General features: G+C 37.8%; 1 protein-coding gene across 3 annotated transcripts in view; it reads left to right on the top strand.

Moving 5' to 3' along the window:
* TAFA2 (TAFA chemokine like family member 2) overlaps positions 1–17,757 on the top strand; it is a 197,544-nt gene that overhangs the window by 170,663 nt on the left and 9,124 nt on the right. Inside the window, exons 5-6 of one of the 3 annotated variants that reach the window (XR_009631595.2) lie at positions 8,327–8,555; positions 9,948–10,056. The exons of 1 other annotated variant lie outside the window; for it this stretch is intronic. The gene's annotated coding sequence lies outside the window, so the exon portion shown is untranslated. The remainder of the gene's footprint in view (positions 1–8,326; positions 8,556–9,947; positions 10,057–17,757) is intronic. One more of the 3 variants, XR_009631594.2, reaches the window with a different exon arrangement.

Raw genomic sequence — 17,757 nt, 5'->3', positions numbered from 1 at the left:
TGTAGCCCCATTTCTGAAGATTAGTTCTTTATCTCGTGGTGCCAGAGCGCAGTATGTTCAACACTTTCCATGTCACCCAGTCTTTTGTGTGCCCAGGAGGGAGTTTCTCATCCAGCATCAGCCACTGTCTGTGGCTTTGGGTTTTAACCTGTCACTTTTGGACTCTTGTTTTCTGAGGTGTTCCTGCAAGTTTCTCTGTAGATTTGGAAAGCTGTTTCTTAATTTAAGCAATGGCTTAACTGGCTGATATCCAAACAGAGGATGGGCCTGATGTGTCCCCACAGGATCATAATACATCCCGGTGTCCCCTGGGCAACATCTTTGTAGATGGCTGATTCTCTCACACCAGAAGCAACTTGCTGGAAATAACTGGAAGAATGTTTATTAACAGTAAACATTATCTACTAAATATATATCCAAGTGCAAAGGAATATTCTCCAATTGCCCTAGTTTTTCTTTCCTCCTCCCCTCTCTTCAATTTTCAACTAATTTCAGTTGCTATAAACTGGGTTCAAACAGGAAAAGTAGTTTTCCTTCAATTAGCTCAACTGGGGCAGGGGAGGAGAGGAAGGGGTGGAATCTTGCTTTCCCCAGAAAGTTCAGGTGAAGGCAAACTGCTAAAGACTCTCCTAGCTTGTATGTTCTTCCCCATTAGTAACTTTTGCAATCTTGGCCATATTGTGATGTTCTTGGCCCTGTGTGTCCCAGTTTTCAACTGTGAAATGTTGGAGGTTATAAAATTACATTAAAGGGAGAGTAAATATACATACAACTGAATAAAATCCCACATTTTCTGCTTTGAACAGGGCTATATGGCAGTGTGGACAAAGATAACCCAGTTCAAAGTAGATATTGTGGGATTTTCTGCCTTGATATTCTGGATTATATGGCTGTGTGGAAGGGCCCTATGTCTCTTCATTAATATGTACAATGTTTTTTTCTATTTGGAAGAAGAGTATAGATAGGACGATCAATTAATCATGTCTCAGAATACATTAAAATAAACAAACCTGGTTTACAATGTACTCAACAAATAGGCTAGATTTTAAAAAGGAACATAAATAATGATTTAGGTCAGATGTTTACATATTTAGTTCATAGGCAAGTTTAGAACATTATTAAGTGGCCATTCTAGCTGCCTTAGGGAAGGAAGTCCTTCAGTTTGTTGGGAGAAATGTCAGAAAATGGTAAAACACAATCTCTGACACTGAAAATAGCTGTAAACATGAATCAGTTCAAAATACAACACATACTTCTCCCTTCGGGGGTTGAGAAGGAATGGGGTAGAAATACCGGAAATAAATAAATACGCTAAATGAAATAGAAAAAAAAAATGAAACCTCCTTGGAATTTCAACTTGCACTTCCACTTTTAATAGCAGTGAGAGAAGAGGTGATTAGAGGTACAAATCTATATTACATTAGTGAGAAATTTAAGATCTAAGTGTTAAACATTCAAAGTAGAACCTGTTCAAATTACATTGATTGAAATCAAGTGTATTTAACATAAAATATATTTTGGAAACTATTAAAGGTTATTTTAATGCCGATCTAACAAGAAAAACTGTTAAATATAAGCAAAAATCTAATTAAGGATGTTTTCAGAATATTTTCAGGAGTTTATGCTTCACATAACATGTTGATCTTCTGTACTTCAGATTCTTTGGTCTTGGAATTGAAGCCCAGACTTCTATCTGCTGTACTAAACTATGGTTTAGCATGTTTTCCAGAAACATAAGGAATACACCCAATTGTGAACCTGTCTGCAACTGTCAGGTTATATCAATCGGGAAGTACAATATATACTTGTGTATAAGTCAACCTCATACATAAGTGAAGGGCAGGGTTTTTTTTGGGGGGGGGGGTATGGATTTGATGTGACCTGTGGATAACTCAAGGGTCATTCCATAGAGAGAAAAAATGCTGCCTCAGAGGGCCACCACTGCAACCATTTCTTATTTACACATTCAAAAAGTCCAAAAGCAGCACCACAATGGAGAGACTAGAGTGGGTTGGTGCTTCTTTTAGGTTCTCACAGGACATACTAAGCTCTTGCCTTCCACCACTCTACTCAGAGAAGGGGATGGTTCCTTTTTTGGTAACAGTTAAGGAACAGTTCTCACAATGACCTTTAGAGAAGTCAACCCAGGTTTTTGGAATTTGACTAACATTTCTAGAGACACACATACACATACATATATGAGAGAGTATATAGGGCCTACAGAGACCAAAGATGCATGAACTCTAACATGCACTCAATAATAATAATAATAACATGAACTTTATTTGTATCCCGCTCTATCTCCCCAATGGGGACTCAGGGTGGTTAACAACATACAAAGAGCAAAAAAACCCAAATTTAAAAGAATGGTTAACAAAGATGTTGGAAATCACTGGGATTGTGGCGCAGCTGGCTGAGTGTTAGCTGCATTAAGATCACTCTGACCAAAAGGTCATGAGTTCGAAGCCAGCCCGGGTTGGAGTGGGTTTCCAACCAATTGTGTGTAGCCTGTTGTCAACCTTTGCAACCCGAAAGACAGTTGCATCAGTCAAGTAGGAAAATAAAGTACCACCTTAAAGTGTGGGGAGGCTAAATTAACTGATTTATGAGGCCATAAAGAAGACTCCAGCAAAGCATTCCAGCAGGGAAGCATGTGGGGAATGCGGAAATGCTTCATCAGCATTGCAGATGGAAGATGAAAGCAACAGCTCCCCTGGCGGCCAGAAAAAAAAAGTTAAATAGCCTCTGTGTATGTCTGTATATGTTTGTATGTCAAAAATTGGCATTGAATGTTTGCCATATATGTGTACACTGTAATCCGCCCTGAGTCCCCTGCGGGGTGAGAAGGACGGAATATAAAAGCTGTAAATAAATAAATCAGAAATATGGACAACTTAACACAACAACTCAGGTATCGACAAGATAAATCAACAACAGATTGGACCCTATTAATGAAGTTTATAGAACAAGAAAAAAATGGAAATATTGATATAAATTTAACAGGAGAAGGGTAGATATCCCTTAAAATACAGAGAAGAATAGGATGTATATAAAAGAAGACTGAGGAACGGAAAACAGTTCCCACAAAGTAGAAGATGGGAAGTCAACCAACCCTTCCCCCCATATTTTTCCCCTAATCTATTTTCCCCTATTTCCCTTGCTATCCCTTACCCCCATTATAAGGGGAAAGATTCTGAGCATGTCTACTCATAAGACATGTCCAGGTTACTTCTATTTAATTATAAGATAGTAGAAAGAAGGCTGTGTCAGCATTTGGAAATTACCTGACTTTTCTGGCTTAACTACCTATAAAAGAGTTGAGACACTGCAACTAGGGTGTGGTGGTTAATGCAATGGGAGTAGAATATAGGTTGTAGTTAAACTGAGTGAGTTTGATGAGAGTTGTTGAGGGATGAATGGTGGTTTGGAGAATTGCTGCTGTAAGTAGTGAGGTAGAAGCAGCTGTAAAGTTTGTGTATTGTGTAGCAGAAGTCATTTCAGAATCACTAGCAATAATCGCTGAGAATTCTTGGAGATCAGGAGAAGTCCCAGCAAATTTGAGACCAAATGTTGTCCCTTTCTTCAAGAAGGGAAAAAAAGAAGACCCAAACAATTATCATCCAGTCAGCCTGACATCAATACTAGGAAAGATTCTGAAGCAGATCATTAAGGTGGCAGTCTGCAATCACTTAGAAGGGAATGCTGTTGTTACTAAAAGTCAACATGGATTTCTCAAAAACAAGTCACAAGCTGGGTAGATGCAGGGAATGCTGTGGATGTAGCATATCTGGATTTCAACAAGGTCCCCCATGACCTTCTGGCAAACAAACTAGTCAAATGTGGGCTAGGCAATATTACTATTAGGTGGATCTGTAATTGGTAAAGCAACAGATTCTAAAGGGTACTCACCAATGATTCCTCTTCATCCTAGTGGAGTGCTGCAGGTTTTGGTCCTTGGCTCAGTTCTGTTCAACATCTTTATTAATGACTTGGATGAAGATTTAGAACAGTGGTTCTCAACCTGGGGTCCCCAGATGTTTTTGGCCTTCAACTCCCAAAAATCCTAACAGCTGGTAAACTGGTTGGGATTTCTGGGAGTTGTAGGCCAAAAACATCTGGGGACCCCAGGTTGAGAACCACTGATTTAGAAGGCATCAAGTTTACTGATTACACCAAATTAGGAGGGATAGCTAATACTCCAGAGGACAGGATCAGAATTCAAAATGACCTTAACAGATTAGAGAGTTGGGCTAAAATTAACAAAATGAATTTCAACAAGGACAAATGTAAGATACTACACTTAGGCAGAAAAAAATGCAGTGCAAAGATAGAGAATGGATGAAGCTTGGCTTGACAACAGTACATATGATAGCTTTGTCTAAATATGTGAAAGGATGCCATATGGAAGAGGGGGCAGACTTGTTTTCTGCTGCCCTTGAAACTAGGACTAGGAGCAATGGGTTCAAATTATGGGAAAGGAGATTCCATCTGAACATTAGGAATAACTTCTTGACTATAAGAGCTGTTCAACAATAGAACTCTCTACCTCAGAATGTGGTGGAAGCTCCTTCCTTAGAAACTTTTAAACAGAGGCTGGATGGCCATCTGTCAGGGGTATTTTGATTGTGCTTTTCCTGCATGGCAGGGGGGTGGACTAGATGGCCCATTTGGCCTCTTCCAACTCTATTGTTCTATAGTTCTATGATTCAATTATTCAAACGTGCATAATGTACATCAATTTCTGGGTTTTGCAATATATTAGTTTATAATGTTGTAGTGTAGCTCAGATAACAGTGAGTATCAAGAAAAACTAGTTGTTTGCTAAATTCATTTTTATCTGTGATGTGAAGAAGGAAGGATCATATGTATTGTTGAGAATACTCTAAGGTAGTAATTAATCATATTGTCATTGTACAATTAGACTATGGGCATTTTTATAGTGCTTTTTTAAAATCTTTTTTATGACCTTTTCTTGTCAGCAAAGAGATCAAAGATATTCTTTATAAATATCTGTAACTCTTTAGATCCATTTGTGATGACATAATGGCAGCATTTTCCCTGAAAATGTCAACTAATTTGTCAGTAAATATTATCTCACCTTCATTACTTTTAGTTAAAATGCCATAGTATTTATTTTATAGATCCAATTGCCGGTCATGTTGTCATTACAGACAGGATTGTCCTTCTGAATATACTGTTCAACTAAGTCTCTATGATAAACCATGACATATATATTATTTTCAAATCGCAGACATTAATGTTCATGCTGATCAGATTCTGAGTGGTAGTCCACCATTTCTGAAAACAATTAACTCCTTAAAATTGACAGGGGACAGAGATGCCCAAAAGTTGAGAGAAGGGCTAGGTGCTAAAATTCTATATTAGGTAGGACCCTCCAGATTTTCACAGATAGAGATGCAAAAAACCTGAAATCAAATTAAATGTTTCTCCTCCCCAAAAACCAAACCAACCCAAACAAAGAATATCCACTGTTTTGAAAAATAATGTTTCATTTTGTTCCCAGAAGTCTCAAGATGTGGTAATTCACCTTCTTTTTTTCTGGCAGTGGTTCTCAGCCTGTGGGTCTTCAGATTTTGTCCTTCAGCTCCCAGAAATCCTAACAGCTGGTAAATTGGCTGGGATTTCTGGGCATTGTTGGCCAAAACACCTGGGGACCCACAGGTTGAGAACCACTGGTCTAAAGGGCCTAGAGAAGTTGACACATTCAAAAACAGCCTTGAAGTCTGCATGTTATCAATCTAATATAGAGAGTATGGGAAGTATGTATATTAATGTCCCCAGTAATAAAGACAACCAGAATGACATAGTGGTTTGAAAGTTAGAGTGGAACTCTACAGAATGAAGGCTTGTACCCCCACCCAGCCATAGAAAACCATAGTGACCTAAGGCAAATTTAATTCTTTGAGCCTCAGAAGAAGGCCAAATCTTGCCTTGAAATGCCCATGATAGGATTGCTATAAGCTGGAAATTACTTGAAAGAAAGCCACAGTTGTCCCTACTATTCCCCATTATTTTCCAACATTTCCTATAAACTTCATTACTCTAGATAGAGTCAATTTGAAGAACAATCATGGATACAATGACCACATTTTGCAAAGCCTAATGGACAAAATGTTAGCTTTATTTTAATCAATAAATATAAAAAACTTAGAGCAGAATTTCTTAACAATGTCTGATAATTGGAAAAATGTTGGCTGTAGTCAAATGATATATTCATTGGGTTTTCATGATTGCACTTTCAAAAACCTTATTTTAGGATAGTCAATTCCAACGCCCTTCCAGACAGGCCTCAAAATGTGAGGCTTTCAAGCCTTTAGTGGAGGCATCCAAATGATGCCTCTGTAAAAAAGAATCAATTTGGGACCAAGCAGGTAAATCCTGCTTTGTCCCAAATTAATTAGACACCCTATAAGACCCAGGTCTAATGTGGTATTGGAGTTGTGAGAACTGACTCTCGGTTACTCCCAGGGGTCGGTCCCCACTGCTCTCTTGGTTCTTCGGCCTGCATGAGCCCGGAAAATCAAGAGGGCACCCAACCCATCCCCCCCCCCCAAAGCCCTTAAAAGAAGTAAAAACTTACTGGGCTGCCATGACACTCCTCCAGCAGGCCATCTGGCATGTAGAAGTGACACATCAGAAGGCAAGGGAAGGGCAAAGAGGAAAATAACTCCTGTGTCATTTCTGTGCACCAGGAGGCCTGCTGGAGGAGTGTCATGGCAGCTCAGTAAGTTTTTACTTCCTTTAAGGACTTTGTGTGTGTGTGTGTGTGTGTGGGGGGGGGGCCTTTGGAGGTGGTCCCATTCAATTGTGGTAGTTACTGTGATGGTATGGTGACAGCCCCCAGACAAAGCCTGGGTTTTGGGGGAGGGTGTGTGGGCCCAAATACACATCAAAGTGGGTTTTAAAAACCCATTCTCTTGCAGATTTGGGCCCCGTCTAGAAGCACCCCAGCTCCTGCTTTAAAGTTGCAATCCCTTCTTTGTTTCTTCTTGCTTGCCTTGAATGACTTATTTCTAGCCATTCTTTACAGGTAATTTATCTAAGAACAAATGCAGTAGATCTTTCTTGTAAAGTAATAGTAACTAAAGGATAAAAAGCACTATCAGGGGTGGCTCAACCCATTACGCAAAGTAAGCATTTGCAGTATAGTTGATTTGGCCCAGGGGCACTCTTGGGGGAAAATAGACCTTGACATATGTGAGTTGTAGTTACTGGGATGTATAGTTCACCTACAATCAAAAGAGCATTCTAAACTCCACCAATGATGGAATTCAACCAAATATGGCACACACAACTCCCACGATGAACAGAAAATATATATCAGTGATTGGTTGGGGGGGGGGGGTGCCAAAATACTGTTTGCTTACCATTTGAAAATTACCTAGGGCCACCTCTGAGCGCTAGAATGTATGTTTGTGGAATAGAGGATTGGGTTTCTTAACAGAATTGGGCAAAGCTGTTAATCTATCATTTCATTTAGGGTATTTATACGCCACTTTATAGCCATCAAAGTGTGACAGTTTCCTGCCCTCAAACTTAAAATATAAATAAGACAGGATACGCAAGGAAAAGAGACTGACAGTGGGGAAGAGATACTGCTCTCTCTTCTGTATCACTGAGGCCTGGATAGTGACAGTTGGGATAAAGGGGGAGGGGTCTTTAATTTGCTTCTGGGATTAGGCATGAAGCACGCACAAGACTAACATTCTCTTTTTTGATATATCCTCATTAACTGAATAATGTCTGTTCTTTAACTACATTGCACCCAAAAGTTGGCTGCAACTATATCTACTCACACTTGAGTTAGCCCAACTGAGCAAAATGGGGCACATATCTATATAATCATCATTTAAAACCCATTTATTTAGGCTGAGTTCATCTTACTAGTTTCAGGTTTTTAATAAATCATTTTCTGTTGTATCTGCTGCTTCTGGGATGTACATCTTCTCAACTAAATATAAGCCATTGCTTTTCTTGGGACTTATCCATGACTTGGTTGATCCCTCAGCCCTTGCAGAAAATAGTAATTTGGATTTATAAGTCAATCCTACTTTAAACCAACATTATTTGCAGAGAAGTATTCAATAATTAATCAGCCATAAATATTTAATGGAGAATTGGTTTATTTTGGTTTAAGGTGGAAGAATAACATTTTCTTTAACATGCTTCTTGGTAACTTTATACACATTTTAAGATATATAAAGGTATTATGTATTTGTATCCTTATGTGCAAACTGTTCTGCCAGTAATCCCAGTTTTGTATTATCCAACTCATTTTAGTACCTGCTATGTGTTCGTCTTTTAGGCAAACGTGTAAAACCTTCAAGAACAAGGAGATTTCTGCTGTGCCTGATGACAATTTTTGATTATTCCACACACACACTCTGGCTCCACGTTTGGAGAAATAGTTGTGATGAATCCTAATCTTGGTTGGATTCTCAGGAAAGGCCAGAAGTTGTGCTGAGGCGTGAAGAGTCAAAAACACTCCTGAAAAAAGATGTTCCAGCCTTGGTTTGTTATGCAAAAAGCAACAGGTGTGTACAAACACAGGTTTCCATAGCTCTAGAAGAATTTAAGTAATATGCTGTGTCTTCTGATATATTTTATTCATTCACAAAATTATTTTATGCTGTTTATTATTATCCTTGAAAGCCCCCCCCCCCCACCCCAAAGTGGTTTACGTAACAGGATGAAATGAAGCCAAATATCTTTAAAAATTAAAGCAAAGTTTTAAAATCAAAAGGATTTGAGTAACCTAAAATTACTGCTCACTGGAGGGAAGGATATTAGAGCCAAAGATGAAGTACTTAGGCGACATCATGAGAAGACAGGAAAGCTTAGAGAAGGCAATGATGTTGGGGAAAATGGAAGGAAAAAGGAGGAGGGGCTGACCAAGGGCAAGATGGATGAATGGTATCCTTGAAGTGACTGGCTTGACTCTGAAGGAGCGGGGGTGGTGATGGCTGACAGGGAGCTCTGGTGTAGGCTGGTCCATGAGGTCACGAAGAGTCAGAAGTGACTGAACGAATAAACAACAAAAATAGGATGAAATGAAGGCAAATTTCATAAAAAAAATTAAAACAAAGTTTTAAAATCAAAAGGATCTGAGTAAAATATATACTACAAACTATTAAAAACTAAGAGAAAAGAGAATGCAGTTATTCTCCATTTAAGATCAGGAATGATGCTGGTCTCACCTAATTTGAGAGGGAATTCCGTAACTGGGATCCTGCCATAGAAAATACTTGATGTTAATTCTGCATAAGGCACCATTTATTCTCAAATGTTGATCCTCATTAGAAAGATTTCTCTGGTTGTACTGAAGGAAAGACATCTTAGCACAGATTTTGCAGAATATCATTTTAGAGTGACCATTAGCCATTGTTGTCCACATTTGTATGCACATCCTCTGTCTCTTTCCAAAGAGATGTTGCATTTCACAGAGATTTAGATTATAATATGATATCACTTTGTTGGGATTAGTGCTCTAAAATAGACAGGTGTAAAGTGAAATCTGATTGTTAACAGTCTCTTGTTGTACAGTTTCCATCATAAGGTGTTCTGTTTGATTATTACAATGCCTAAGATGTGGATATAATATGCATAAATATTTATGCAGTTCTAATAATACTAAAAAGATAGCATGTGTAATTCTCCCATTTTATCCATGTCTGTTTACACAGTATAAACATGTGTGCTTAAATGAATACTGCTGCTTTTATATTAAGTTACAGTCGAATATGTAGACAGGGATCCAGAATATCAATGTCACAGTGAATGTTCATTAGAAGCCAGCAACAAATTTTGCACTGCTTCTCTGAATCTAATCAGACTCTGGTTTAGACTAATCTCTAGGGATTTATATGCCCTGGTCCACACTTTAATGAATGAGCCTTTCTATGTGTATATTGATTTATTTTTTTCAGGAACCACACTGATATGAAGGAAAAAGCAATACTTTATCCTGTTGCAAAAAATTCTGGTTTCTTAGTTATTGGTTTCTGTTCAAACCAAGACTTGTTGCTCCTTTTAGAGGTAATTTTTGATTATAGAAGACATCTGTCCCTTTGCTTTGAATGTTGGGTTTGATAGTATTAATCCTTCTCACAGCCTGAAAAGTGATGTTGAAGTATTCTTCAAAATAAATATAAATGCACTTGTGTATTACTTTGTGTGGTGACAAACAGGGCCGTAGCCAGAAAAATTTTTCGGGAGGGGTTGAAAAATTTGCGGGGGGGGGGGGAGTTGAAAATTTCGTGGGGGGAGGGGGTTGAAACCTGCCTCCTAGCTCATGCTGAAGCAAAGAGCACAGCAGGGGGCAGAGCAGCCTTCAATAGCCTGCAGCTCCGCCCCTGTCAACCACCTCCACCAAGTATGGCCTCCTTAACACACACATTCAACACACACATGCTCAACTTGGTTGCTTCACTACATCGGCTATTGCTGCAAGTAATGTGAATAAATTGTGAATATTTGCTTGAGATAGTGCTTGCAGTTCTGGAGAGACTCTTAATTTTTTGCATCTCATAGACTTAGCAGGGGGATTTGGTTAACCAGTTCAAATTCATGAGTAAACCAGGTTTTTAAAAAAATCTGAAACATTTGGGGGGGGGGGGTTGAACCCCTAAAACCACCCCCTCGCTACAGGCCTGGTGACAAATTATTCTTCTCTGGACACTGAAAAAAGGGACCATTTCCAAAATGAAATATATCAGAACTCCGACTTCCTGGAAATCTTTTATCTCTAACTTGGGAAGTCCTTCCTTTTAATGCTTGACTTATATATTCTGCAAGAATTGCTCTGTTTTGCGGGAAAGGCACTCTTTAATATATTAAACAGGCATCAGACTTGGCTCAAAATGAGCCCTACTTAAGCAATGTTGAAAATAATGGAATAAGAAGGGTATGCAATGGCAAAGGGTGTTCTCTGTAACTGATGCTGGAATGAGCAGTCTTCTTATCTCCCTTATTCCTAATTTATGATGTTCCCCTGTCTATGCATTTCAGCAAAAGCTAGAGATTGAACCAAATAACACACAGATTTATATTTTTGGAGCTTTTCTGTGCTTGTGGATTTTCCTGACCCGCACAGTGTTACCTAAGTAGCTCTTGTCTGAAGCCTGCTTTAAATTCAGTGAATTGAGGCAGAGTGATGGCATGTTTAAAGCCTCTTCTGAAACTGTTATTTATGTAACATCTTTCCCATTCCATTTTAAGACGAGCAAAATCTGCAAAGTGAAGCCTTTTCATTTTGCCCTGTTTTTTTTCTCACCACTTCCCACCCTTTTGTGTTTGGGTTCTTAACATCCAAGCTGTAGAACAGATCTGATGAACTTGTGATTGCTCACTTCATTACAAGTTTTTCCTGATCTGAATTATGCTACTTCTTTCTTTCTTTTAAAGTATTTTTATTAATTCCCTAAGGCATTTTGACCCTTAAGTTTGTTGAAAGGATGGTGTTTTTTTTATCATTTTATTTGTCCAACATTGAGTTAGAATATTTGGTCTTTTGAACTAAGGGTGCATCTACGGTGAAGAATTAATGTAGTTTGATGCCATTTTAACTGCTGTAGCTCGATGTTATGGGATCATTAGAGTTGCCATTTTAGCTTCCTCTGCCAAAGAGTGCTGGTGACTCTCCAAACTACAAATCTCAGGATTCCATCTCATTGAGACATGACAGTTAAAGTGAGCCCAAATTGCATTAATTTAATCTGTAATACTTTGGAGGTTTAAAATATTGGAGAAATACAGAATGGCTACATTAATTATTGCAAGTAGGCTTGGAAGAAGAAATAACAAACAATGGAGAACTGGGCCAAGAATGCTCATATTTGGTCCAGTAACTGAAAAGAAGAAAGGAAATAGAAAAAGAACAAAATCCTAGATTGAGAATCACATTCTCAGCTTTGGAAACTGCATATTGCATAGGGCTGTTGGGTGAACCCAAAATGATCATATTTTTGTTTAGAGAACTAGAATTACCCCAAGATAGCTTGATTATTTGGAGTTTCTATTACAAGACAGCAAAACCACAGTATCATTTTCTGTAAACCGTAAGAGTCGGTGTGAAAATCTTTGTCTAAATAAATAAGCACCAGAACACATACATTGTCTAGACAGTAAATTGCTGCTAGGCCCTTTGCAAAGTAACTGAGGATAAATTTCTAGGGCACATAGTAATAGGCATCAACATCTACATTTTCTTTTGAGAGTCAAGTAAGTAGCATCATTTTAGTGATGTATAAAACAAAGATAATATTGTTTATCCCATAAGGAAAAAAAACTCAGTGCTCAAAGTCATACTGAAAGTATTTCCTAAGCTGTTTATATGTTTGATGACAATACAATTTGCTAATAATTTATATAAATATTACAGATGACCAAAATATGCACTGAGTTAATTATATTTCCTAGGGCTGGGCGGTTTCATTTCATTAATTTGTAATTTGTTAAAAATTCGTTAATTTTTTGTTAACGAAGCGATAACGAACCATTCTGGAGCAGCTTAAAAACGAAACGAATTTTTCAATTCGTTTCGTAAATGCTTCGTATTTCGTTATGTATTCGTTTCGTTATTGGTTTGAGGTCGTTTCGTTATTATTTCCGCATGTCTGGGGCAAGTTTTATAGTTGTTTTTTGTTTAATTAGTGAAAAAAAATTATAATATCACACCAACAGTCAACAACAGAGGGAGAGGGAAGCTTCAGAAGTTTTTTTAGCGTATTGCGTGATCGCAGCCGCCATTAACGAATCGATTCGTTATTGTTTCGTTATTGTTTTGTAATTTTTTTACCATTTACGAAATTTCGTAAATACCGAACTTTTTTTAAGGAAAATTTTGTAATTATTTTAAATAACGAAACGCAACCCCCCCCAAAAAACGAATTGATTTTAGAAACAAATTTTTCCGTTGTTACCCAGGCCTACCATCCTAGGACTCTTAACCCAACATGTTGTTGTTAGGTGACCTCCAGTTGCTTCTGACTTACAGTGACCCTATCAAGGGTTTTCTTATCATGGGATTTGCCTTCTACTGAGCCTAAGAATATTTGACTTGCTCAAGGTCATCCAGTAGGTTTCCATGGCCAATGAAGATTTGAGCTCAGGTCCTCCAGGATCCATTATCCAGAAGCTTGCTCTCCTTATCTCCACATGAGAATCTGGAAATGAACCAAGTTCCTAAAATAAAAAAGAATTTAATACATTTTTCAACTCAGTTCAGGCTTCTAATTTTTTTAATCAAATATTTGATTTTATATATGTGTTGTGGCCATGACAGCTTGTATTAATATCATATTTCCACTTTAAAAAAATTACCTAGTAAACCTATCAGTGAACATAGTTACAGATGAAAAAGAAAAGAAATATTCAAAGCCATGAGGTAAATTTTCTCCCTTCAGATTGTAAGACAATCACCACCACATTTACTTTCACAAACAATATATTGTTGATTATCTTGGTAAAACATGCAATCCACTTTCAAAGATCCCTATAAAGTATGGCTTGCCACCTGTTTTGAAAGATGTTACCTTATATGAAGTCTAGAAATTATAAACCTTCAACACTTTAATTTAATAACACAGTCTAATTTAAAAACACAGTGCAAGCTGTGTATATTGGTCACATAGGAAATTCACCTTTTTCTTTGATTTTAGAGAATGCACAGATATATTGTGACAGGCACAGTCTCAGAAGAGTCGTTTCTCATTTCATCAAACACTAAACATGAGCGGGTCTTTCATAGAAAGTGCTTGTTATCTGATTTTTTTGTAAACACATCTAATAAAACTGTGGTGCATCTATATGGTAAAATTAATGTAGTGTGACACCACTTTAACTGCCATGGCTCAATACTGTGGGATCCTGGGAGTTGCAGTTTGATGAGGCACAAGAACTCTCTAGAAGACAAAATCAAAGACCTTATAAAAATATAACTCCAATGATTTAATAGCATTGAACCATGGCAGTTAAAGGGGTGTCAAACTGCATTGATTCTACAGTGCAGATGTGCCCAAAATTATTGGGATTTAATGTGCCAGTTAAGTATTTTAATGTATGAGTACTCCAGTCTTAATTAATGTTTCTTCTTAAATTATTTTTATTTGATTTTATACATATTTTATATATACAGTATTCAGACAGTATTAAAAATAAGTAATAAAAAAAATCCAGACCAGACACAGTAAACTTAACTTATAATGATAAGTCATATCTTCCCTGAGGCTATGTTAGACCTATGGGGACATAAAAAAGCAAATGCTGGAGGGGGAATATGACATCCCTCCTTAATTTAGTATACTTACTAGTTATGTGTTTCCCCTCATGCCCCTCACGTCAGCTCCATCAATGATATTCAGGGCACAGGAGGCTATTGTTTAAAAGCAGCAGCGTGTAGCTTGATAAAGTAGGTGGGGAAGAATTTCAGTCTATTAGTCTTTTCTCAGCAACAAGCAGATTCCACACATAATACTTTAATACGAAAATCACGTTAAAATATACACTGCATGGCTCTTACCATGCAAAAAGTGTAGCATTCCTTTCATACATATACTTTCGTATTAAAGTATTATGACTTCCTTCCCTCCCCTCTCCAAGTGTGTGAGGGAAAAAAAAAGAAAATACCAAGAAGGCATCAAATCCCATCTGATCTTGGACACTACATAGGATCAGGCCCAGTTAGTACTTGCAAGGGTGTTTCTAAGTGACTACCTATTAGTGTGCACAGTACTTCAGAAGAAGATGTGGTGAACTACTAAGAAAACAATGGGAAATCCATGGAGGTCACCATAAGTCAGTTGGCAACTTGAGGATGTGCACACAAAAAATGCTAAACTACTATTGGGCAACTGGTCCCTTCCAGATATTGTTGAATTTCATCTTTCCCTCATCTTTGACTCTGTTGACTGAGAGGACCTGTGATCCTAAATCTGGCAGGCCACAATTGCCCAGTGCTTGTTAAACCATGAACCGAAACAAGACAAAATAAGATTTTGACTCAAATGATGTTCCTCTCTCATTCCAATAGTCATTTCAACTTGTACATGTAGTGCCGAATCAAGGGCAGGGTACATTCTACCAATCTATTTGATAGACAAACCAGTTTAAATCTGTATTATAGCAGGGATCATGGTCACTGAATCACTGGGAAAATTGATTTTTAGTTTACTATGAAGGGAAGGAAAAATCTGCATCCATTTTCTGGCTTGTGCATAGTTCTACCCATCAGCTATGTATCTCACCAAAGTAGAACTGAAAATAATATGCACAAGGTGGATTGAAGGGAAAGGTGTATAAAATAGGTTAGTGCAAATACATGTGCTAGCAGCACAACCCATCACAAGTTGTGTTGAAATTTTGTACAATAAATTATGTGTGTACATAGATATATGCACATACATGTAAAACAGGGGAGCCACTGAGGTACTCACTAATAGTTACACTTCATCATGGAAAGGAGTGACTAGTGTAGTGCCACAGGGTTCAGTCCTGGGCCCGGTTCTGTTCAACATCTTTATTAATAACTTAGATGAAGGTTTAGAGGACATGCTTATCAAGTTAGCAGATGACACTAAATTAGGAAGGATAGCTAATACTCCAGAGGACAGGATCAGAATTCAACAGGACCTCAAAAGATTAGAGAGTTGGGCTAAAACCAACAACATGAATTTCATCAAACACAAATGTACTTCGGCGGAAAAAAAATGAAGTGCAAAGTTACAACATGTGTGATGCCTGGCTCAACAACATTACATATCAAAAAGATCTTGGGAGTCTTCATGGACAACAAGTTAACATGAGCCAACAATGTGATGCAGCAGCTAAAAAGCCAATGAGATTTTGGGCTGCATCATAAAAGAGTATAGTGTCTCTAGATTGAGGGAAGTCATGGTGCCTTTGAATTCTGCTTTGGTTAGACCTCACCTGGAATAACACTGTTCAGAAGAGATATTCAGAAGAGATATTGACAAGCTGGAAGGTGTCCAGAGGACTGTGACTAAAACGATCAAAGGTCTGGAGACCATGCCCATGAGGGGTGTCTTAAAGAACTGGGTATGTTTGGCCTGCAGAAGACAAGTTTGAGAGGAGACATGATAGCTATGTATAAATATGTGAAAGGGTGTCATAAGGAAGAGGGAGTAGGTTTGTTTTCTGCTGCCCTTGAGACTAGGACTCGGAGCAATGGGGTCAAATTACAGGAAAGGAGATTCCACCAGAACATTAGGAAGAATTTCCTGACTATAAGAGCTGTTCAACAGTAGAACTATCTGCCTTGGAGTGTGGTGGAAGCTCCTTCCTTGGAAACTTTTAAACAGAGGTTGAATTGCCCATTTGGTATCTTTCAGCTCTATTTTTCTATGATTCTATTTTATGATTCCAAACATACCCCCTTTCATTGATATTAATTCAGACATAGGTCTATTGCTTTTTCACATGTGCTTCCCATTTTCCCTACTTCAGGAGTTAGCAAAGAGCTTTTAATCAGATAGATTTATTCTTCAGCGGCCTCTTAAGTTACTCACGTGATACAGTAAATGAAGCGAGCTAAGCTAAGCTGAATCTGTATGTGTCCAACTTTATCTGAGGTGTAAAATTATTGTAGATTTAATTATACATTGTTGTTTTAATATATATATTAAAATAAAACTGTTCACATGCAATTAGACTCAGCTCCTAGCAGATTCACAAATTTAAATTAAAAAGTCTTTAAATAGCAGAGTAATTATACTGTAATTGCATATTGAGTTCACAGAAAATGAAGAGAGCCTAATTCTTTGTATTTAAAACATAACAGCCTATTTTTTTAAAAAAAATATTAGCATAAAGGGAGTAGCGTCTTGCCAAGTAGAAACAAATTAATTCAAATAAATATTTAGAGTGTTGTATCCTTTTCCATCTGTAGTGCTGAGCAACAGCAAAAGTTAATTTTCGGATGTATTAATAATTAATTGAAAAGTTGATTGGAATTGATTGGAACACATTTGGAACATTACTGTTCTCCTAGGAGTTTTGAAAACGCTGCTGTGCCTCTGTCAAATTCTGTTTTTCTATTAAAAAAGAAGGGAACTGGCAAAGGATCGCACCTTCCAGCTGCTTAGTTGGAAACCTAACACAGCATCAAAAAGCCTTCTTGTAAATAACATGGATGGATTGAGTATTACCTAAAATTTAACTGCATTTTTAATAAAATTGACTTCCAAGCTCTCATCTTCTCTTAATGGGTAAGTGGATAGATGCCATCAGCACAAATGGCTGATGTGTGCTACCCTTACATTAGGCTTTATGTTCCCAGATAGCAGCAAATATGAACCATTCCAATTTTACTTAGAGTAACAGTGTGTGACCTACAAGCATAAACTTAGGTACAAAAAGAAAGGAAAGGTGGAGCTGCAGGAGTGTTGGCAGCAGAAAGCCACTGAAGGCCTCGGTGAAAACAGTAAAAAAATAATGATAATGACAATAATAACAATATGCATACTAAAATAAAATATACATCCAGCAAAGCGCAAATTCATCCTGTACATAAACAAAGGTCCCACAGTATTTGACCATACAAAATGTATTATTTCAGTACATTTTGCAGCTGCAACCATTTTCCAACTCCCTGTTGCACAGAAGAGAACTAGTATGGTTATGCATGGGGGGGGGGGGGGGTTGACAGCAGTACGTGTGCCTGGCTCGACACTAGTACGTGTGAAAAAGATCTTGGAGTCCTTGTGGGCAACAAGTTAAATA

Source organism: Anolis sagrei, chromosome 5 (genome assembly GCF_037176765.1).
Source record: "Anolis sagrei isolate rAnoSag1 chromosome 5, rAnoSag1.mat, whole genome shotgun sequence".
NCBI classification, from domain to species: Eukaryota; Metazoa; Chordata; class Lepidosauria; order Squamata; family Dactyloidae; genus Anolis; species Anolis sagrei.
Note: the sequence above shows the minus strand (reverse complement) of the source record. Positions and strands in the feature narration are given on the sequence as shown.